This window comes from Phascolarctos cinereus, unplaced genomic scaffold, assembly GCF_003287225.1.
Source record: "Phascolarctos cinereus isolate Bilbo 61053 unplaced genomic scaffold, phaCin_HiC Scaffold_2;HRSCAF=192, whole genome shotgun sequence".
Taxonomy (NCBI): Eukaryota; Metazoa; Chordata; class Mammalia; order Diprotodontia; family Phascolarctidae; genus Phascolarctos; species Phascolarctos cinereus.
The window spans coordinates 33050946-33073839 of NW_027555625.1; the positions used below are offsets into that span (position 1 = coordinate 33050946).

General features: G+C 40.5%; 1 protein-coding gene and 1 non-coding gene across 3 annotated transcripts in view; both read left to right on the top strand.

Moving 5' to 3' along the window:
- The window catches only part of KCMF1 (potassium channel modulatory factor 1), a 117536-nt gene that overhangs the window by 22818 nt on the left and 71824 nt on the right, over positions 1-22894 (top strand). The window lies entirely within an intron of this gene.
- LOC144456067 (small nucleolar RNA SNORD17) lies at positions 21334-21568 on the top strand. The gene has a single exon (XR_013484973.1). It is a non-coding gene; the product is annotated as a small nucleolar RNA SNORD17 (small nucleolar RNA).

Genomic DNA, 22894 nt, shown 5'->3' on the forward strand with positions numbered 1-22894 from the left:
GTCTTGAACCTAAAACTAACTGTACAATTATACATTTTCCTGTTACCTCGAACCTTTGACCCCTCATTGCCCATCATACCCTGCCACGTTCCAGCTTTGAGTTACCTCCGTCTTTTCTGCTTTTGAGCTGCTGAGTGCCAATGGAGATGTCACGTAGTTAGCTGATGTAGGCCCACAACAGATTTGTCATTCAGTCATAGGTAGGAATTGGTGTGTCTGCTGCATGGCCATCCTTTCCTTCTTCCCTAATTGACTCTGTTACTCTCCTTACAAGTACTGGTATAAATCTCTTCTTTCCTTGTTTCCTGCCTTATCTCTTTCCTTCCCCCATTCAGCCGCAGATGTCCTCAGGCTGTCTTGTGCTCTTCCCTGTTCTGTGTATCAAAACCTCTCCGCCTTGGCCTCCATCTTCTTCTCCTTTGCTCCAACTGATGTTGAAGAGGTGGGCCTTTTTGCCAAGGCCTTTGGTCTCATTGCAGCTCATCTCCGAGGGTTGTTCTTCCTTCAGTCATCCCTTCTCACTTTCATTCCCTCTTCAGCCTTTCCTTAGGTGATAGCACATTCCCTGCTTCCTGAAAACATGTCCTGAATGGACTGTAGTAGGGAGAGAGAACTGAGGCCAACAGACCACCAGCAGACAGTAGCAGGAGTCCAGGTCTGAGGTGGTGACAGTGTTGGAGAAGACATGGGGGCATACACTAGAGATGTCACCTATGGTGGGGCTGGGGGTGAGAGAGTGAGGAGTAAAGGATGACTCCGAGATTGTGAACTTGGCTGACTTCGAGGATAGTGATACCCCCTGGTGTCAGGAGGACCCGAGTTCAAATTTGGCCTCACTAGCTCTGTGACCTTGGGCAAATCACTTAACCTCTTTGTGCCTCAGTTTCCTCATCTACAAAATGAGGATAATGAGGATAACACCTACCTCCCAAGGTTGTTGTGAGGATTAAATGAGATAATAATTGTAAAGTGCTTAACAAAGTGCCTAGCACCCAGTAGGTACTGTATGAATGCTGCTGCTGCTGCTACAGCTACTACTACTGCTATTCATGTTAGCAGTATCTCAGCAGGGGAAATGATATCAGAAATCTCTTAGTCTAAACCATACCTGAAACAAAATTCAGCGTTCTTGACAAGCAAACAATCAAGATGTTGAGAGCGCGTTCTCTTTAACGGGAGCCCGCGTTTCTGTACCTCTTGTTCTTAAGAGTTTTCGAGGGGGGGGGGTTGGTGGTTTGGTTTTTGTACATAAGCTGAACTCTGTTCCTTTGCGATGCATTACTGGTGGTTGTGCCTCTCAGGTGCTTGAAGACAGCTGTTTGGTCCACCTTAGATCTGCACTTGGTACTCTGACGCCTGGCCGGGCCAGCCAGACACTAACCCTCTCCAGTGTCTGGACTCACATCTGAAAGCATTTTCAGCTGTGCCGTCATACTTTTAACTGCTCCTTAGCCTGAGACTCACTGAACCCCTCAGATGTTTTCCTAGTCACAGAATGGTAGTTGGGCGCTTAATTGTTTTTCACCCGTATGCTTGACTTTGCCCTCACCTCTGTTGGTCCCATGCTCAGTGAAACCCAGGTACAGAATCTTTGGCATTTATCTTGATTTTACCTGAGCTCTGACTAATATTCTAAAGTTATTTTTATTGTTGCCCCCTTTTCTGCTGTTAAAATTCATTTGCATCTATTTTAGTGAGGCTTTCAAATCAGAGGAGAAGCAAATGTTAGTTTATAAAGGGGAGTCCCTTCCCCATTGTGAAGCTGCTGCATCTCAGTGATCACAGCATCATTGCATCCAACATCCTGGTGTAAGACAGAAATAAAAGAGCTCCAATCAGCATTTGTAATTGGAAAAGCCAAAATGTAATTGTTGGAAAATAAATGGAGAGGTCCAGTTAAAGCGGGTGACCCATCAGACACTCTGAAACCAGTGGGAAACAGAGGTTTTTTACCTTTTTTGTGTAATGGGCTTAGTTGGCAGTCTGGTGAAGTCTCTGGACCCTTTCCCAGAATGTTTTTAATGCAGAAAATTAAAAGGATTACAAAGGAAACCAATTATATTGAAATGTAGTTGTCAATTTTTACAGGTTGTAAACCTTTGTTTTAAAATATAATATTGGAAGGCCAGGATAAATATGTGCAAAGTATTTTTTGAATTCCATTTTTAGCTTAACTTCTGAATCTTATCATTTCTGCTTTCATAACATGTCTCACATAAGGTGGCCCTTCTCTCTCTCACACAGCCACCCTGTTCAGTTCTTATTATCTTTTACTGGACTAGTTCAGTAAATTTCTAACCAGTTTCCTTGCCTTGCCCACTCACCTGCCAAAGTGATTTAACTTAAGCATGAGTCTGACCCACATTACCCTCCCTCTCCTACTTAATACACTGTGGTAACATTACTTCCAGGATCAAATACAAGGTCCTTTGTTTGACATTTAAAGCTCTTCATAATCTCCGCCCTTCCAGCCTTCCTAGCCTTTTTATACTTCACTCCCTACAATCCAACAGTGCTGGCCTATTTTGCATATTTTGATAACTGTATTTCAACATAATCGGTTTCCCTTATACTCCTATTTATTTATTTTATTTTATATATTTAAAAACCTTGTGAGATGGGATATGTAGACTTTACCAGGTTACCAAAGGGGTCTGTGTCACACAGGCACACAAAAAAGCCTTGAGGTTACCTCTCATTTCCTCTGTGCATGCCTGTCCCTCATTAGAACATGAGTTTGGGGGGACTGCTGCTGTTTTGCCATTCTCTGTGCCCTCCAAGTTTAGCACAGTGCCTGGGCCACACCAAGAGTTTAAGTGCTTTTTGTTGTATTGATCCAGAAAAGGTCTCTTAAAGAACTGCAGGGGAGCCCAGGAGAGATCAGAGGACACACCCATCTTGGTCGGCAGGGATAAGCTGTCCAGTGGACTAAAAAGATCTGAGGGGCTTCTTGGAAAGGACTCAGACCCAGAAGAGCAGGCTCTCTGGTGATTTAAATCTATCCAAGGAAGGAAACCAGTCTGAGGATCAGTGAGGCCACTCGTTACAAAAGATATGCTTAGGTTCCAGAAGGAAATTCCGTGCAGCCAGGGCCTTGGTCTCAGGGTAGTTTCAGTGGCTTTAGAGACTGCACAGTGGTAGATTGTCAATGGAGAGTTTGTGGGAAAACAAAAAGTATTTTTTATTTACATCCTATGGCCTTTATTGATTTTTCCTCCTTGTAGATAATATAGCCTTCTTATAGAAATGGCTTTGCACCCTGAAGTAAAAGTTTAAATCCATAGGCAACGTTTTTGTGAAATTTGGAAATAGGCACTGTGTATTCTGTTTCATAATACTTTGGTAAATGCATCACTTTTGTTATAGATACTTCTGTAAATTAGAATTTTTTAAATTGAATTCTACGTTTTGAACACGCACTATCTCTATCTTGTTGATTGTTCAGCAATCATGTATTAAAATAGCTAAGCTTTGTAGCTAGTGCCACAAGGAATATGAAAGAGGTAGAATATATGTTGGCCTTTTGATCAAGTTTCTTACAGCTTTTTAGAAAAGGCAAGCTAATGCAATCAGCAAAACCTGGGGAATTAAACCAAGTTTAAAATGATGCAGTGTAAACCACTCAAAAAAACAGAACCGTAAATAAACCTCCTCTGGCCCCTTTGGAAGTCTGGCCAGGGTGGTTTCTACAGAGGGAGCTGGCTGGGTTTTGCTCTAATCTCTCCTAAAACCAGCTGCTTCCAGTTTTCTAGATTGCTTGTGTGTGACACCATGAGCACTGCAGTCATTTATAATGGGCAGATTCATTTCTTGCTAATGTACTTGTCAGAATTATGCACAAGAGCTAAAGCTGGTTTGAGTCCATTCTTAATTGAAGAAGTGTATATAGTTAGAACTCGGGGTATTGTTCTTTATACCCAAGTTGATTTTAGATGTGATTCAAGGTTTTTTCTTAGAATCATAGAATTTTAAAAGAGGACGAACCATAGAGATCATATTTGATCCAGCCTTGTAAGGAGAAAAAAGCCTGCATTTGCATTGCTAATTTTGTTTTTAACTTCACCTATGTTTCCCACTGTTTGTTTCCCATGCCTCCTCCCAAAAGAGCTATTTCTTGTAAAGAATTTTTTAAAAAGATGAAAACAAAATTCATCAAAACTAAGCAACAGATGACAAAAAGTCTGAGGTTGTATGCATTGTTCCAGACCCATGATCTTCTACTTCTGTACAGGAAGCAGGGAAAGATGTCTTCTGTTATCTGTGGGGCCAAGCTTGGTTATTAAAATTTCAGAGCATTCAGGGTTGTTTTTTTGCTTGTTTGTTTTTGTTTTGTGATCCTTAAGGCAAAGAAAAATAGGAGGAAATTTTTTATTTCAAAGTAAAATTATTTTTATTTCAAAGTCCCTTGATGTACCTGATCCTTATAGTGTTTTAACTGAGCTCCTCTGATCCCAAATCAGTACTTTCTTTACTGTTCTGAAGATAAGTCAATTCATTTCAGCAAACATTTGTGAGGTTCCTACTATATGCAAAATCCCAGGGTTGGAATTCTCTCCCAGGGAGAGAATTTTCCAATTGTAAGCCACATCATAAATCTGGCACTCCATTTTGCTTTAATCAATTCATTATTGTATTAAAATAACAAGATGTGCTAAGAGATTTCAGGGGACCATGGTTTTGGAAATAAGTATGTTTTCTTAAATTTATGTCGAGTAATGTAGTATACTGGAACAAGCCACTGGACTTGGACTTGCGTTCTGGATGTTGTAGCTACTACAGACATTGTTATCTCCACTTTTTGGATGAGGAAACAGGGTCTGGATTTGCCCATGCACACAGTGCCTGAAAGTGTTGTGGGCAGGATTTGTATTCAGATCCTCTCTGACTCCCAAGTCCAGCGTTCTGTTCACCATGCCCTGTTCTCTCTGAATGTATGCAGTCTTTAAAGGTACTGAATTTTCATTGCAAAAATGAACAAATGCAAGGTGCGACTGTTAGTTATGTGTCATTTCAGCATCTGCTTGAACATTTCCAGTTGTAGAGTATTTACTACTTTGGGAAGCGACTTATTCTGTTGTTGGACCTCTCTAATTATTAGTGAGTTGTTCCTTACATTTAGCTGAAATCTGTCCCCAAGATCCTCGCCTGCCAGGAAAGGATACAGTAAATCTAATCTCTTTTCATAGTGAAAGCCTATGGAGTATTTTAAAGATAACTATCATATTTGACCTTCCCCAGACTATCTTTCCCTTTTCTAGGCAAAATATTCTTAGTTCTTTCAGCTTTTTCTCATGATGCCTGATTTTCAGACCCTTCACCATCCTGGTTGTTTCTCTCGTCAAGTTTATAAATAAATATCCTCTCATGTGGCACCCCAAAACAGTATGTAGTGTACTTAATGTAGTTTGGCCAGTGCAATTTATATTGGGATTATTATTTTGATTTGGAAACTGTACCTGTCACTAGTTTTTGAGGGGATTTGTTAGCAGTGAAGTCAAATTGTAGTTTCATTGAGCTTGTAGTAAAATAAAATTCCCATGTCTTTCACATGAAGTTAAGGTCACACCTCTCCAATTCATACTTAGGTTTTTGAGCCTGTATTTCCAGTTTGCTGATCTCTCTCTCTCTCTCTCTCTCTCTCTCTCACTCTCTCTCTCTCACACACACACACACACACACACACACACGTCCACACGTGAGCTCGCACGCACCCAGGTTTGATGATGACACAAAACTGAACTGATATGTTGGGTAGCAGAATTTAGATTAATAAAGAGTTGGACAGGCTGGATTGCTGGACAGCAGCTAACAAGATGAAATATAACAAATAGCTGTCAACTTGAGTTTAAACCTGATTCTCTCGTTATCTGTTAGCTATTGTCGTTCAGTCATGTCTGATTCTTTGTGATCCTGTGAACCACAGCATGCATGCCAGTGCTGTCCATATAGTGCTGTCTAGTATGGCTTTTTTTGGTGGGGAGGGGGTTTTGGCAAAGATACTGGAATAGTTTTCCATTTCCTTCTCCATTGCATTAAGGCAGACAGGGTTAAGTGACTTGCCCAAGGTCACACAGCTAGTAAGTGTCTGAGGCTAGATTTGAACTCAGGTCTTCCTAACTCCAGGCCCAGTGCTCCATCCATTGAGTCACCTAGCTACCTACCACTAGCTGTTAGTTATAAGAGCTATCAAAACTTGCTAGTTTTCTGTCATAATCTACCTTAATAAGCATCCTCTCTGTCTTCATTTGAAGTTGTTTGGTAAAAGCATTAAATAGGATAGGTACTGCAGCATAAGTCTTTGCTTGGTGTGCCCAAAAATGTATGGAACTTGCACACGTACCTTGTCTTAGTGAGCCAGGGTTCCTCATGCCAAAGAAAAATACTGTGCTATGAGCCAAAGCTTGAGAAGCCTTGCTGTGTAAATCTCCTGCTCAAATGGATCTGTGATCTCATTGATTTGGGAGTTCCCTCCAACAAAGCAGATTGCATACCATCCATGCTTGCCAGTCCCCTGCACCTCTAGTCCGTGTCGTCCCAAACATGTGTCGCAAAGATCCTCTGATGTGCTGGAGGTGAGGGGCTGCGTGATGCCCTGGGCAGCTCCTTGTTGACTCTCACCCTCGTTCTGTCCTACAAGTACTTGATGGTACACTGTGTTCCTGACCCTCAGCTTGGCTCAGTGGTTGTCTTCAGGTTGTCTTCTGCAGCCTGCTCAGGCCCACATAGCTAGAAAGACCGACCAACAGACAGAAGCCTATCCCAGACTATCAAGAACTGGACAGGAACTCAGCAGCCACCTGGTTCAGTTCCCACCTGGACAGCAATGCTCTCTAACTGCCATTGCTGACTGTGTTAAGGGGTCTAGTGAGAAACAGCCCATACTCTCTCAAGGCAGCCCCCTCCAATTTTGAGTGCCTTGAATTACTAGTGAAGTTTTATTTTCCTTACATCAAGCAGAAATCTGTTTTTCTTCTAATTCTGTTATTGCACATAGAACAAGTCTAATTCTTCTTCCACATGAAAGTTACCGTGTGGTGCTACGGGTTCTCATCTCCAAGCTAAACATACCCAGGTCCTTCCACCTGGCCTTGGTTATATAACTTAAAAGAAAATGGAGAAAAAATGTTCTAATCATGAATTTTCATAGATTCAATGGATTTCATGAAGCTCACTTATGTTATGCCTTTTTATGACTAGCGCTGGCAGTTTCTAGATGTTGAGTTATATTCCTTTTTTTTTTTCCACGAAGAATGAATTTTCCCACACATAGGTTTTTAATTTCTGAAATGCCTTAAGGCATCATTTTTCATCTGTCCGGTTTTTATTCTTCTTCTGAGATTAGCAGTCAGATCATGGAAACAGCACCCAACTGTCAAGAGAACCAGGTTCTAATACTGCTACTGTAGCTAATTATCTGTATGCATTTGGGCAAGTGAAATCACATCTCTGGAGGTTGCTTTTCTCATCTTTCAAATGAGAAGATTCAATTTTGGATGATGTGGTCCTCTCAGAATGCCGTAAGTGGCTTCTCCTTGATTCCTGAGTAAAGTTTAAGTGATTGATTCTAGCATTTAGGGTCGCCCACCAGGCTGGCTCCCACCTACCTTTTCAGCCTTTTCTCACACTACTACTTCTTCATGTGTTGGCTTTCTAGGAAAACTGGGCTACTCTCTGCCTCCTGCTCTTGTTACATTGTCTCTTTTTAGAATACTTGCTCAAGTAGTTTTCCCATGCCTTTAATTTCCCTCTTCCCTTCCCTCCACCCAGATAAAATGATTTCTTCCTTGTACTTGTTCTTTCTTCCTCAAGCTGTAGGTATTTGTGTTCTTGTTATTCCTGATTGTAGGCTCTTGAGATCAAGTTTTGTATAATAGGCATTTAATAGAGTTGATAGAGTGAAACTCTGAGCACCCTTCTAGCTTTAAAATTCTGTGATCACAGCTGTGACTGGGGGAAGAGCTGGTTTTTTGGGAGGAGCTTTGTAAATTTTTTATTTTAAATTTAAATGCAAAATAAGAAAAGAAAAAACATTACTAGGTATACAGCAGAACGTAAGAGAGAATTCAATCAATATAAAGGAATAAATTTCCATTTCAAGGAAACCTATGTCATATAGTACCATACATTATTTTCAAAGTTGGCCATCTTTTGCTTCCTTGTATGTTTTCTTTTGTCCTCTGCTGTGCACTTTTTACTTCATTTTTTCCCCTTCTTCCTTTCACCTCCCTAAAAAGACTATAATTAAGCACAAAGATATATACACGCATATATATACATATGTAAACATGTACATGTATACACATATACACTCAAATGCTTATATATGTAAGACTGTATTATGCTTATTTCTACTTGTCACCTGTCTCTCGGAAGGTGGAGAGCATCTTCCTTCATAAGTCCAAGTCCATATTTTTCTAAGTCCACCAGCTCTTCATTTTCTAGACCACAACAGTATTCTGACCTAATCACATTCTATCTGAGAGATTGTCTATGAGAGTTTTCCCCCCAATTTTCTGCATTCCTTCTATTCTCGGCTATATACAGGAAAATATATATACAGGAAATTTTTAATTTAAAATAATAAAAAAGTATTCAATTTCACCCTTCAACACTGCTCTCACCCTATAATATGGTTTAAGGTCTGATACTACTGAATCTAGTTCTTTCACATCTTTTTCCCCTGGTTTCCTTGAAGTTCCTGACCCTCTGCTCTTCCAAATGAACCCTGTTATTTTTTTCTGATTCAGTAAGATAATTTTTTAGTAATTTAATTGGGATGGCATTACATAAATAGATTAGTTAGGTAAAATTCTCTCTCTCTCTCTCTCTCTCTCTCTCTCTCTCTCTCTCTCTCTCTCTCTCTCTCTCTCTCTTTAAGTATTTTGAGTTTTTGGAAAATTGGGCCCAAGTTTCCTTTCTTGATCAAATGGCAGAAAGTTTGTGTATATGTTGTTATCATTTTTTACCATTAGGAGGAGAATTGCCTTTTGGTTGCGTGGATTTTTCACAGAAATATTTAAGTATCTGCTTGAAAGTGAGTAGTTTTATAACGATTTTCAGCCTCCAGGTTACACTGTTGTGTCTATAGCTTAATTTATTTGTTTATAGTGAGCATCTAGCTTTTGTTTCTATTTGAAAAAATAATAAATGAGGTTGGTGGTAGAGTGTTGTGTTAAAAGGATGGTTGTACACAGTTCTCAGCATCAGAGCTGCTAAGTGCTTCCCTGCTAGTTTGCTTTTAGTGGTCTACTGTAATACAGGTATAGGAAAGGAGGACTTTGGGCTGGGATGGAATTCCCATTTCAGGTCCAGGGCGCAGGAGTGGAGGGTAAAGGGTGCACAGGGTGGAGATTGTGTAAGTTCTTTGGTATCTGGAACTCCTTGAGGAAACTCCCTCTAACCATGCAAATCAGTACTTCCTCTTGGAGAGTAGTTGAAGACCTAGAAATTCTTCCCTTATCCAGGTTCACTTAGGCAAAGGATGTGTCAGAGACTAAACTAAAACCTGGAACTTTCTGATTTTGAAGACAGAATCCACTAAAGCATTGTCTTTCTTTTTGGAGGCATGATAGCCCCAGGGTACAGGAGAGAATAAACCTTTCCTGTGACATTTGGGTGATTGCTGCCTCTGAAGAGCTGCCTTGACTCTTGGTAATTGAAGCAGGCTTTTAAAGGAAAATGGGGAAGTGGCCTTTTTCCTGGGTCTGTCTTCCCTGGAAATGGATGTTCCTGCTTGTTTACTGTACCTGGAAACATGGTGGACCCCAAAAAACAAATGACGTTCTTGAGAAAGTTTTGGGTGGGATGCTGTCTGTTTGTTCAGATATTTCCCAGGTCTTCTCTCTTGGGAAAGAGAGAGAGGCAACAGATGATGGGTCATAAGATTATGGATTTAGAGCAGGAAGAGAGACATTAGAGGTCATGCAGTTCAACTCCCGAGGTTTATCCAGACTCAGAGGTAACAGATGGCATTTATAGAGCACCTTTAAGATTTGCAAAGTACCTTTCCATCTATTATCTCATTTTATCTTACCATGAGTACCGAGTACCTGAGGATGAATTTGAATTCAGGTCCAGTGTTCTGTCCATTGAACCACCTAGCTCCTGATGGTGGATCCATAGGATCCTAGGTATGGAGCTGAAAGGGACTTGAGAAAGTCATCCCTTCCAACCCCTTCATTTTACAGACGAAGAAACTGAATGGCAGAGTTGGGATTTGAGCCCAGATCCTCAGACTCCATATCTACTGCTCTTTCCATTATATAGGACAGGATTTATTTAGGTAACTATTGAATGTTTTCACGTATGGTATGTGAATTAAATTGCTGCTTTGGTAAATATTCAGTTCTGTTTGACAAATATTTGGTTAGATTACACGTACTGTGATAGGGAGACAAAGAAGACTATCTTCCCCTTCAAGGAGCATCCCTTCTACTGGGAAATGGAGCATGTACATGAATTAGTAAATACAACTTAATTGGAGAGACCATTAAAACCTAGGGGAAAAAGGAAGGCATCCTGGAGGAGGTAGCACCAAGTCAGAGTCCTGAGAGAGTCAAGAATTCTTGGCATTGAAGATCAGTCACCATCTATTACGTGCCAAAAAAATGTTCAGACAAGTTGGAGATAAGGCACTAAGATTAAGGATAACTGAAAAAGGCTTCTTGTAGAGAAGGTGAGATTTTAGCTGGGACTTGAAGGAACCCGGGAGGTAGAGATCAGGAGAGACAGAATTCCAGGTATGGGGAATAAATCAGTTAGGGGATGGGGTGTTTTGTGGGAGGAGCAGCAAAAAAACCCATGTCACTGGTGAGAAGTCAGGAGAGAGTACCTTGCCAGCATTTATGCAAATGCACTGGGTGGGGGTGGAGAGAGAATGTTGAGTTCAGGAAAGAGCCATTCATATTTGGAATGCAGAGTAAGTGAAGGGAATTAAGTGTGAAATCAGCCTGGACCAGGTAGATGTGAGTCTTAAAAGCCAGGCTGAGGAGTTCTTACTTTAACGGAAGAACCATGACAAACTATTTCAAGGTTTTTGTGTAAGGAAGTGATAGAGGATTACAAGTTATTTTGATAGCTGTAGGGAGGCTGGGATAGAGAGGGGAGATATTGAACACTAGGCCATCAGTTATTAGGAGATGATTACAGTAGCCCAGAAGAGAGGATATGAGGGCTTGGCCTAGGGTGAATGAATGGAGAGAAAGAAACAGATGGAAGAGATGTGGTAGAATTGCCAAGACTTGGTAGCTAATTATATATAAAGTGGAGTGTGAGAGGAGAGTCAAGGCTACACACCCGGGTGATTGGGTATATCATAGAACCATAGGTTCTAAGCTGGGGGAGGGTATCAACTACATAGCCTTGTTTTTCACATAAAGAAACTGTGGCCCAGAAAGGTGAAATCATTTCCCCTCTGTTGCACAGGTAGTAGATGGCAGTGCAGAAAATCTGGCCTTCTAAGAGGCAAAGGTGAAGAAGAAGAGTGTTCCAAGTGTTGGGAATAACCCGTGCAGAGGGATGGAAATTGGGAGCGCTGTTGCATGAGGAGCCCTGAGTAGACCAGTCGGTGGAACTTGAGTATGTGAAGGGGACCTGTGAATGAGAAAATGGAGAGATAGTCGAAAAATTCCAGAGAGAGGAGCTTCTATTTGGTCGATAATAGGAAATCACTGGAGTCTGAGTGGGATACAGTGACATGATCAATCAAACCTGTACTCTGTTAGTGTATTATTTTTACATGCCTTTATAATCTGTCCCTCCCACAGCTTCCTTTCCTGCCTTGAACAACACCAACAAACAACAGCAATAATAATAATAACAAAACTTGAGAAACAAAATCCCCATCATAAACATGTATATATATTAGTATGGCAAGCAATCTCTAGCAAGGAGATGAGTGATGTGTTGCATCTAGACTAGTGCACTGTTCATCATTGCATTGATTAGAGTTCTAAAGTCTTTTAAAGTTTTTCTCTATAATGTTATAAAAATTGTTCTAGTTTGGTATATTTTTTTTTGTATCAGTTCATAGACATCTTCACAGCCTCCTGAAACAATCCATTTCATCATTTCTTATGAAACGATAATATTCCATTACGTGTATATGCCATGATTTGTTTAGCCATTCCTTAGTAGGAAGACTCTCCCCACCACCACCCAGTTTCCAGTTTAGGGCTATTACAAAAAGAGCCACCATAAATATTTTTCTCTGTGTAGGCTTTTCTCCCCTTTCTTCGATCTCTGAGGGATCGCTGGGCCCAAGGGTTTGCGCAATGGAGTAACTCTTTGGATATAGTGAAAGGGAGCAGAAATATATAGGACCCTTCCAGATTGCTTTCCAAAATGGCTAAACTAATTCACAGCTCCATCAGCAGTGCCCTAGTGAGCCTGTTTTCCTGCAGCCCCTCCAGCATTTGTCATTTTTCTCTTTTGCATCTTTGCCAGGCTAGTGGTATGAATTAGAACCTCAGAGTTGCTTTAATTTGCACCAATCTGCACTTTAGGAAAATCACTTTGGCAGCTGAGTGGAGGATAGATTAAAGAGGGGAAAGACTTGAAGCATGAAGACCAATTTGAAGGCTACTGGAATAATCGAGCTTAGTGGTTATGTGGACCTGAACCTGGGGTATGGCTGTATAAGTGGAGAGAAGGGGGATAGAGATGAGAGATTGTGGAGAGAGAAACAACGAGATTTGGTAACTGATTGGATATGTGGGGTGAGTGATAGAAAACAATCACAAATGACAGATTTTACACCTGGATAACTGGAAGGATGGTGGGTCCATTAACAGGAATATAGTGGGTGCTTAATAAGTTTACTGTATTCTAACAATAAAATAGGGGTAGGTTGGGGGGGGTGAAAAATGGATAGTGAACCTGTAAAGGACATTCTGGGAAAGATTTCAGAGGGTTCAGAGGAAAGGTTGGTAGGATCCCATGGAGTAAAATACTACAGAGGAAGTCAGCCCAAGAGGAATGGGAGATTCCTAATAAAGTTTTGAATACCCAAAGGGGATTAGTCCCAATGAGAAGGAAAAACAAGAATTATCTGAAGAGACAGATATGAGTGTAGAGAAAACTAACCACTTAGATTTTTAAAATATATCTGCAGAAGACAAGCTATAAAAAACATTCCACATAACCCTAAAAATTATGTCAGGGGCTGTAGCTTAAAATGCGCTGAGCCTGGTGAGAAAAGCTAAGGAAAACAAAAGGGAAGGAGCAAACTAGATATATAGGGAAGAGAGGCAGATCAAAGAGAGGACAAGCCCTGTTGCTCAGAGTGGCTAGTACAGTGATAACTGATGACAGAGAGAAAGAAGAAGAGCAGCCTACTTCTAATTTTGCTTCTGATTTCTCTGCCAAGCAGAATGACCTTTCATTGGAAAGGAACAGAACAAAAATGGATAATAGGGAGAGTCGATACACAAGACAAAGAGATAGTAAAAGAATACTTAGCTGCCTAAATGAATTCAGGTCACCTGGCCCTAGTGAACTACCTTCTTGGGTACTGGAAGAACATTGATGTGATGATGATTGAGCCACTGTCAATGAGATTTGAATGGTCGTGGAAGATAGGAGAGGTGATGCAGGAGTGGACAAAGGCAAATATTCTTCTTTTCAAAGAAGGAAAGGTAATACAGTTAACATTATAGACTAGTGGATTTGACTTTGATCATTGACACAATTCTGATATATTGTTAGAGAGACAGTGAACATCTAGAAAAGGAAGAAATCACCAAAAAGCTATTATGGCTTCATCAAGAACAAGACATGTCAGAATAACTTTTTTTAAAAAATTTTTTATTAATTTATTTTGATTTATCAACAATCACTTCCATATGCTTTTGAGTTTAAAATTTTTCTCCCCACCACCCTCCCCAAGACGGCACACAATCTGATATCAGCTATACGTATACATTCCTATTAAACATATTTTCACATTAGTGATGTTGTAAAGAAGAATTAGAACCAATAGGAGGAACCACCAGAAAGAGGAAAGAAAACTCAACAGAAGAGGGAAAAAAAGTAGCAATTCAACTTCCATAGTTCTTTCTTTGGATGTGGATAGCATTTTCCATCACGAGACCTTTGGAGATGTCTTAGATCCTTGTATTGCTGGGAAAGGTTAAGTTTATCAATATTAGTCATCGCACAATGTGGCTGTTATTGTGTACAGTGCTGTCCTGTGTTCTGCTCACTTCACTCAGCATCAGACCATACAAATCTTTCCAGGTTTTTCTGAAGTCTGCCTCCTCATCATTTCTTATAGCGCAATAGTATTCCATTACATTCATGTACCACAACTTGCTCAGCCATTCCCCAATTGATGGGCATCCTCTCAATCTCCAATTCTTTGCCACCACAAAAAAGAGCTGCTATAAATATTTTTGTACACGTGGGTCCTTTTCCCATTTGTATGATCTCTTTGGGATATAGCCCCAGAAGTGCTATTGCTGGGTCAAAGGGTATGCACGTTTTTATAGCCCTGTGGGCATAGTTCCAAATTGCTTTCCAAAATGGTTGGATCATTTCACAACTCCACCAACAATGCAATAGTGTTCCAATTTTCCCACATCCTCTCCAACATAATAACTTTTTTTTTTACAAGAATACTGAGTACTAGCTCAGGGGAGTGAAGTAGGCCTAGTTTACCTAGGTTTTAATAAAGCATTTGATAAAGTATCTCATAAAATTCTTGTGAGAGATAGATATGGGCTAGATGATAGTATAATTAGGTGGATTTGGAACTGGTTGGGTGAACAAACTCACAGTAGTTGTTAATCATTCCAAATCATCTTGGAAGGAGTTCTCAAGTGAAGTACCCCCAGGGATCTATGGTTGGTTATGTATGTGCTGTTTAACATTTTTACCAATGATTTGGATTGACCAGTGACTAAGGCGTAGATGGTATGCTGATCAGATTTGAAGGTGTAGCACACAGATCAGAGGAATACCATATGACAGTCAGGGACTTGAAAGAATCTTAACAGGATCTTACCATTGGACTGATTAATATGTTGAAATTTAGTAAGGATGAATGTAGTATTATGCTTGGGTTAAAAAAAAAGCCACATAAGTACAGAATAGATTAGAGGGCATTTTGAAAAAGAGCTCAGGTTCTTAATGTATTACAAATTCAGTACGAACCATTAGTGAGATGGGGCAATCAAAAAGGCTTATACCATCTTGGGCTACATTAAGCTTCCAGGAGTAGAGGAGGTTGAAAGTCCCACATCAGTCTGTCATTCTGTAGTCTGTCCTAGTCAGTTCAGATCTGGAGTGTTCTGTTCTGGTTACTACAGTTTAGGAAGGGCATTCAGAACATGGATAATGACCATCTTCTGACAGTGACAGAGAAAGGCAACCAGTATGATGAAGGGCCTCAAATCCCACATTTGAGGATTCTTTGAAAAAATTGGACATGTTTAGCCTAGAAAAGAGAAGATCTAGAGGGATGTAATAGCTGTTTTCAAATATTTAACAGGCTGCCATGTGTAAGAGGGATTAGATGTGTTCTGTTAGGCCCCAGGGGGACTGAACTACTATCAATGAATAGAAGTTACATAGAAGTAAGTTTAGCCTTAATGTCAGGGGAAGACTTCCTAACAATTACAGCTATCCAGAAAGTAGAATGGGCTGCATTTAGGGGTAGGATTCCAAACCCCTTATTAGAGGTGGTCAGGCTGAGGCTTGTCAAGTGCGTTGTAGAGGGATTTTTTTTTTTTGAGGATTGGGGTTAGACTAGATGAGGTAGCATGGAATACTGGTTTAGAGTGCTGGACTTGGAGTCAGACCTGATTCAGACCCTGCCTGAGACCATTATTAGCTCTGACTCTGGCCATGCAGTTCATTTGATTTCTCTGTAAAACGAGGGGAGTTTGATTTGAAGTCATCCATCTCTAAATCTATGATTTCTGATCCTAGGTGGCCATTCAGGTAATTTCTGGTTCTAAAATTCTGTGGAAAAGGTGGGTTTAGATTGCATGACAATGGGAATAGAACAGCATCAGGGAAGTCAATGAATGAAAAGGTATCGAAGAGAGATTGGCAGTGTCATTTAACAGAAAAGCACTAGAATAGTCAGAGGTCCTGAGTTTGAATTTTGCCCCTTCTATTTGCTAGCATTTTGATCTTGGGCAAATCACTTAATCTCTTAGTGCTTTCATTTGCCAAAACTAGGGGGTTGAACTAGATGATTTCTAAGGTTCATTCTTGTTCTAAAATTCTGTGATTTGGTGACATTTACGGTAGTTTCAAAAGCTATAAAGATATCGAGGACAGATTGAGGATTGAGAAAAGATCTTTAGATCTGTTGGCATCCTTGAGAGAGAGCAGTTTTAGTAGTGGGGTGAGTTGGGAAGCCTGATTGTAAGGGGTTGAAGAGGGAGCTCTGAGAAGTGAGTGGAGGGAGAAGAAGAAGAGGCAGGGAGAGTAAGCACTTTGTAGGAGTTTGGCAGTGAAAGGCAGCAGAGATGTAAAGTATAATAGTTTGTGTGGATGTTGAGGCCAAGTAAAGAGCTTTTAAAGAGGAGAAAGACCAGGACATGTTCGTATTTGTCATGGAAGGAAACAAATGAAAAATGAAGCTGCAAAATGTGAAAGGAGAGGATGATTGAGGCAGCTTTCCTGAAGAGAAGGGAGAGTATCAAGGACACAGGTAAAGAAGTTGGCATGGGCATTGACAGGAGAAAGGGTCTCCTGGAGGAAAGAAGGAAGGTGATGTTGAGGAAATGAAGGGACTGATAATAGTTTGCCTCATTTTCCCCCTCATTAATGTATTATGGTTCACAAAGTAGGAAAATGAGGCTGCCTTGCCTTTTTCATACATATAGCCAAGATCTCCTGCACTTTAGGGGTGCTTATACCTCTACCCTTATTCTCCCCAATACTCTTAATATGTATGTGTAACCATATGTATGTATGTATAGCCATATATAAACTTATATTTCAAGAATTCAGCAAGTGGGCAGGTAATGCTTACTTGAAAGCCTCGGAACAGTGGGGAATACAAAGACACAAAAGAAACAGCCCCGGTTCTCTAGGCAGGAGAAAGTGCTTGGGGCATGGGGAGTGGGGGGAGTGTTTGAAGTGGCCCTTAAACTGAGTTTCTAAGGAAGATAAGGATAAGGATTCTGAGAGGGGCAGATGAGGAAGGAGCACATTCCAAACTGTAAGGATGGAATGCTCCTCTGCTCTGAAGGGTGGATATGCTGAGTTAATTTTTGGTAACAGCCAGTCTACTTTGTTTGAATAGAAGATGGAGTACACACATGGAAGCGAAGTGAAGTAAGGTTGGAAGGAAGCCAGATTGTGGAGGGGCCTTAAAAGCCAAGCCGAAGAGTTTCGTGCTGGAGTCACTAGGGAATGACCGCTGAGGATCTTTGAGCCAGAGAGGGACATGACTGGACCTGAGCCAGAGAAGCCTTTTAAATGTGACCAACGTTCATATTGTATACACATTCAAATATAGCTGCTACATAGTGATATTTTATACCTCTATTTAAAATGACATTTTTGTTAGAGATTTTAGCTGTAAATGGATAAAGACTTGTCAAAATACCTTTTATACAAAGTTTCTCCTTAAACTTCTCTGTGTCCTCATTAGCAGAATGATTAGTGACTAGGACATGGGGAAAACCTTGTTCCTGCAAGCTATATTTTATCATGATGTTCATTGTACCTATAGTAGTAGTCTCGGTGATAAGAAATGAACTGTCCATTCACATTGATAAGCTATTTCTCAAAATTTATACTCATGTAAAATTACAATCTTTGTGTTAGCGAATGTGGTACAATGGAAAGAGAACTGATTTTGGAGTTTGAAGGCTCGAGTCTTCTGACCTGGGATCTAACCCTAACTCTCCTGGGTCAGCTTAGTCAAATCACATGATCTTTCATTTCCTTATCTGCAAATTAAGGAGGTTAGCTAGGATGATCTCAGAAGTCCATCCCAGCCCTAAATTAGATCTGTCATGCTGGTGTTGGTACAAATCTCTTGAAATGAAGGAAAGAAAGAAAGATAGAGAGAAAAAAGATGCTTAATAACCCAAGTCAGAGGTGTCAAACATGCAGCCCTCAACATTTGCAAGTGCTCTGGAACCAGATTAAAGTGTAGTTGGGAGATATTTACAAAATAAAATTCAATAAAACATAGATAATATGAACATTGTAAAGACCCTCAGGGATCCTTATGCTACTTGCCTTTTTTTTTTTTTGGTGAGGCAGTTGGGGTTAAGTGACTTGTCCAGGGTCACACAGCTAGTTAGTGTCAAGTATCTGAGGTCGGAGTTGAACTCAGGGCCTCCTGACTCCAAAGCTGGTGCTCTATTCACTACACTACTTAGCTGCCCCAACCTCAGGGATCTTTATGTATGGATTAATGGCCCTGGTTCTGTTAGCCTTTGACACCACTGATCTGAATTGATGGTTGTGTTAGGGCTTTTCTTCAAGATGTAAAATTCTTTGGCCTTATTTGGAGGATCAAAATAGTTATAGACATATAATGGGTCCATGAATGGAAATGGATTCGTGATATCCGTCTTGTACTCCTGGTATGAGACAGGAATGCTTTCACATACCCTACTTATTTTGATTGGTTCCTGTACAGAATTGTGAAGTAATGGTTTGGGCATTGGTGAGATATTACATATGTGTACAGGTTTATTGTACTCATTGGCTCATAGATGTACAGCTGAAAGGTCAGAACCAGTTGGATCTAGAACATGTCTGTGACATTTTTTCAAAGTGTTTTCACTTCTGTTTTATTTCATCTTTACAACAGCTAGGTGGGGTAAGTGATATCATCCTCATTTGAAAGATAAAGGTGTGAAAGTGACCTGCTCATGGTGCCCAACTCATTAGTGGCTGTAGCAGAATTAAGGATTTGGTCTTCTAACTCCAGTCCAAGGCTCTTTAACCTTCATTAGGATGACTAAAGGAGATTGATAAAATAGAGAATTACATTTTTTGTCAAACTATCTGAAACATTCAAGTCTTGAGATGGAGTTTTCCCTGTGCTACAAATACAAGAAGGAAGACCATCTTGACAGTGAGGCCAGGGGGTATTCCTTGTCACCCTGGTGGCCTTACTGATAGGTGTTCAACAATAATCAGTACTTAGAAGCTGAGCCAGGAGGGACCTTAGTGATCATCCATTCTGTCTCCCTCATTTTATGGGGGAAGTTGCCTCGTTGGCTGCAGAGATGGGACATGGCCTAGGTCCCCTCCTCCCCTTCCTAACACTGCTTCTTCTTAGGTCCATTCTTTATTAGAAGTGAGAAAATAGCCATGCCTCAGTAATATCACAAGGAGAGGGTAGCAGAGGCATGACTAACATTAGAAAGTATATATTTGTTTGGGGCATGTATGTTTTTATGCTTACATTTAAATAGATCTACTTGAGGTCCTAGAAATTCCCATCATACTACATATTGAACTCAGTGACTTGGGGGTAAGAAAGCTACCCAAGGTTCACCATGTCATCCTCTCCATCAAACTCCTTCCTGCATCTCACTCCAGTCCAGGAATAGTCAGTATCATTGTGACTTACCTTCTTGAAAACCCTCTATGGAACAACCTTGAAGGAACAGGGAGTCTAAAAGGTGGGAATGAGAAGGGAGTGCATTCCAGGAAAAGGGGAGTGTCTTGGGTCAGTCAACAAGCATTTATTAAACCCTTTCTATAAATATGTCAGGTACTGTGTGCTGTGCTGGGGAGACAACAATCCCTTCTCTCAAGGAGCTTGCATTCGACAAGTGGAGACAAGTCTGTGTATGTGTATATATATATTGAATAAATATCAAAGAAATCCAAGTTGGGGGGAGGGGGGATGTAGGGCACTAGAAGCCAGGATGAAGAAAAGTTTCCTATAGATGATTCTGGAACTGCATCCTTAAGAGAAAGGGGGATTCTTTCCAAGAGTTATAATTGAGGAAATAGCGTATTTCATCATGCCAGATTGCCATTGCAAAGGCCAGAGGTGAACGCTGGGTTCAGAAACCTATACAGCTGGGCTGGACCTTAGGATGCAGGAAGAGGAACAATGTATAATAACTCTGGAAAGGTAAGTTAAGACCATGTGGTAAAGAGATTTAAATTCCAAGGAATTTATATTTGATCCTAGAAGTGATAGGAGCACTTGAATTTCTTGAGTAGGGTAGTAACATTATCAGAACTGTGCTTTGGGAGTTCTGTGAAGAGTGGATTGCAGTCTGGAGAGCCTTGAGGCTTGGAGACCAGTAGGAGACTGTTGTAATGGTCCTGGTGTGGGGTGGTAGTAGCTACTACCTCTGAGTGGAGAGGAAGAGTCAGAGGCAAGAGGTGATTCTGTGCTAGAAAACTCCAGTGAATACTTATTGTCTACAGAAGAAAATCCTTAGCCTGGCGTTCAAGATCGCATAAAAACTGGCCCCAATTTACCCTTATAACTGGTCTTAGGACCCTGCGTTCCATACCATGAACTTTCTGCTCTAGTCAAGCTGATAGGCTCCCTGTCCCTACCCTGCCCACCCAGCATCTACCCAGGCCCTCCTTCTTCAGAGATGGTTTGCTTTCTACCTCTTCTGTAAAGTCTTCTGCTCTCTTACCTGGCATTCATCTCCTGAGAACATGGATGGTACGATGGGACAGATTTGCTTATGTTGTTGTTTGATACTGAAAGATTGCTTTGTATCCTCAGTTATCTCTACTGTGTATCAGTGTCTGATTTAAGCAGATAGCTTCTGGAGACAAGAACTAAGTTATAGGCTGCTTTTTATCTTCCCTTACTTTCTCCCTACTGGCCTTATGCATAATAAGTGCTCAGTAAATATTTGTTTGTTGATTGACTCTATTCAAAAGGCTTTTCTATAGAAAATAAATAGAACATGAGAAATCAGAAAAACTAAAGGAATTGGTTGCCAGAAATAGTACAGGGTGCCCCCTAATACTTTCCATTCTAGCTCCTATGACTCTATATGGAGAGTTGGGCAATAGCCCAATACACTATTTAGATCAGATAGTAATATGCACCAAGTCTAAAAGAAAATTTGTGTCCTAGTACAACTTTCCTACATCAATAAAGGTAAACAAAGGCAGAGAGAATGGTAAACTGCAGATAGTTTGTTCCTCATGTGGTAACTGTATGTATCAGAACTGTTATGAACCCCCATGGCTTCAAATTTGGGTGTAATTAATTGGAATTTTGTTAAAATTTTTGGAGATGTGATTTTTCTTCACTGTTAAAGCATCTTGGCAGTGTTACTTTAATTTTTTGTAAATCCTGGATATTTCCACAAATTGTTGGCTGGCAATATTGCTTGAAGTGGATTGGAACATCTCTTTGGATGTTATGTGAAATGATGACGAGGTTTATCCATTCTCTGAGATCGCTATATACTAACCTTCTTGTAGTGCTAGGTTCCTGTTTTGGGAACTCTGTGCTGTGTAGTCTCCAAATGCTCAGCGGTCTTGCAGTGTTCTACTGTAGACAGTTGGCATTGATGAAGGAGTGTATGTTTCAGCAGAGGTGGAACCTCATCTGTTGGAGGTTTCCTCTTGCCAAGATGAATGATGGGAGTCTGATCACTAACTACTGCCTTGAAGCCTAATACCCTTTCATACTAGTGAACTTACAATTCAGCTACAAGTTTTCTGAGACATTTACTAGTTTGATATAAGAATTAGAAACCTCTTTAGTCCTCAGTGCCATCAGCAATACGTAATAACTAGGCTCTAATTGCCACTGGATGGCACAAAATATAACTGAAGAAAAAAGTTCATAAGATCATAATTGGAGCTGGGATGTGGGAGACCATGAGGTCAAACACCTTTTTTTACAGATGAGAATCTTTAAGCCTAGGAATCTCCCCAAGGCTATGCAGGTAGTAAGCATCAGAGATAGGCCTTGAACCCAGGTTCTCTGACTCCAGATTCAGTAAGAAGGATGGAGGGAAAATTAAAAGAATGAGAATAAATCGTAGTAGTACAGTATAACTGATGGTTACTGCCTGTTATCACTAATGCCACTAGTTGCCTATCCCTGTCCACCTTGCGTAGTAGTAAGCAATTAAACTTATTTTGAATTTTTTATAACAGAAAACATATGTAAACACACTGTACACATTGTTTTACATGGCTTATTGCTATTAGCATACTGCTGCAGTGAACAAAACATTTGGTTTTGACTAGGTCCGCTGCAAATTTATGTCACATAACCTCAACTGGGCCCTCACTCCTGCTGGGAATCTTACTATACCTTCCTTATCAACTCACTATCCTACTTTTCAGAGCAACTCTTCCAAACCCTTTTATCCCTCCTCAAACTTCCCATGGCTTTTCCCTCACCCCCAAACTCTCTCAGCTGAGAACTTTGCCTCATTTTTACAGAAAAAATTGTGAACTCCCTCTTCCTCATTTACTGTCATCTGGTGCCATTTCCTATGTGGTATCTTTCGCCATTGTCTTCTCCTTCACCTCTGTCTCATGTGATGAAGTGGCCTTGCTCCTTATCAAGGCTAACCCTTCTGTTTGTCCATGCTATCCCATTCCATCCCATCTCCTCTGTCATCCTCGTTCTTTCACTTATTTTCAGTCTCCCCTTCTCTGTTATCCTGTATATCTTCTGCTCTTTGCGGCTAAACTAGAAGAGGTCATCTACAATAAGTACCTCTACTTTCTCTCCTCTCATTTTCTTCTTAACCCCTTACATTCTGGCTTCTGACCTTATCATTCCACTGAAACTGCTCTCTCCTGAGTTACTAATGATCTCTACCTTGCCAAATCCAATGGTCTTTTCTCAGATCTCATTCTCCTTGACCTCTCTGCAACCTTTTTTTCTTTTTTTCATATTAATTTATTTTGAATTATCAACAATCACTTCCATAAGCTTTTGAGTTTTAAATTTTTCTCCCCC